Source organism: Littorina saxatilis, linkage group LG8 (assembly GCF_037325665.1).
Source record: "Littorina saxatilis isolate snail1 linkage group LG8, US_GU_Lsax_2.0, whole genome shotgun sequence".
Taxonomy (NCBI): domain Eukaryota; kingdom Metazoa; phylum Mollusca; class Gastropoda; order Littorinimorpha; family Littorinidae; genus Littorina; species Littorina saxatilis.
Window position 1 is genome coordinate 44,949,589 of NC_090252.1, and position 473 is coordinate 44,950,061.

Genomic DNA, 473 nt, shown 5'->3' on the forward strand with positions numbered 1-473 from the left:
TTATCGTTTCTTCTCTTTACAAATTCTTCAACGCTCAGAATACTGAAAACGGCATCCCAGACGACAGTACTGTTTCCATACGCGAATTTAGCTGCCCTTGGAAAGTGGCTCGCTCAGGAGGCCTGTTAGTCTGACACTATAAGGACAGAGTTGTGAACATAGATGACAAAGATCCCGGAAAGAACAAACATTTCGCGGATGCAGACACAGAAAGACGTCATGAAGATTGCGATGCTTCAAAAGATACAGACTGTGACGATGACTGTGACGTCATTCACATATTCCGAGACGTCATTTATAGTTGTTCGGTCACTTTCGTCAAAAAGTAGATCTCTCCACAATGGCTGCTCCTGTGTTTAGGTTTATCAAGCGTGAGTACGCGAAACGTGTTTGTTCTCTCCTCTGTTGAAGCTGTGAGACATAATCGCCATTACGAGCTAGTCGTGTGACAGAGAGTTTTCTTGCACACTCGA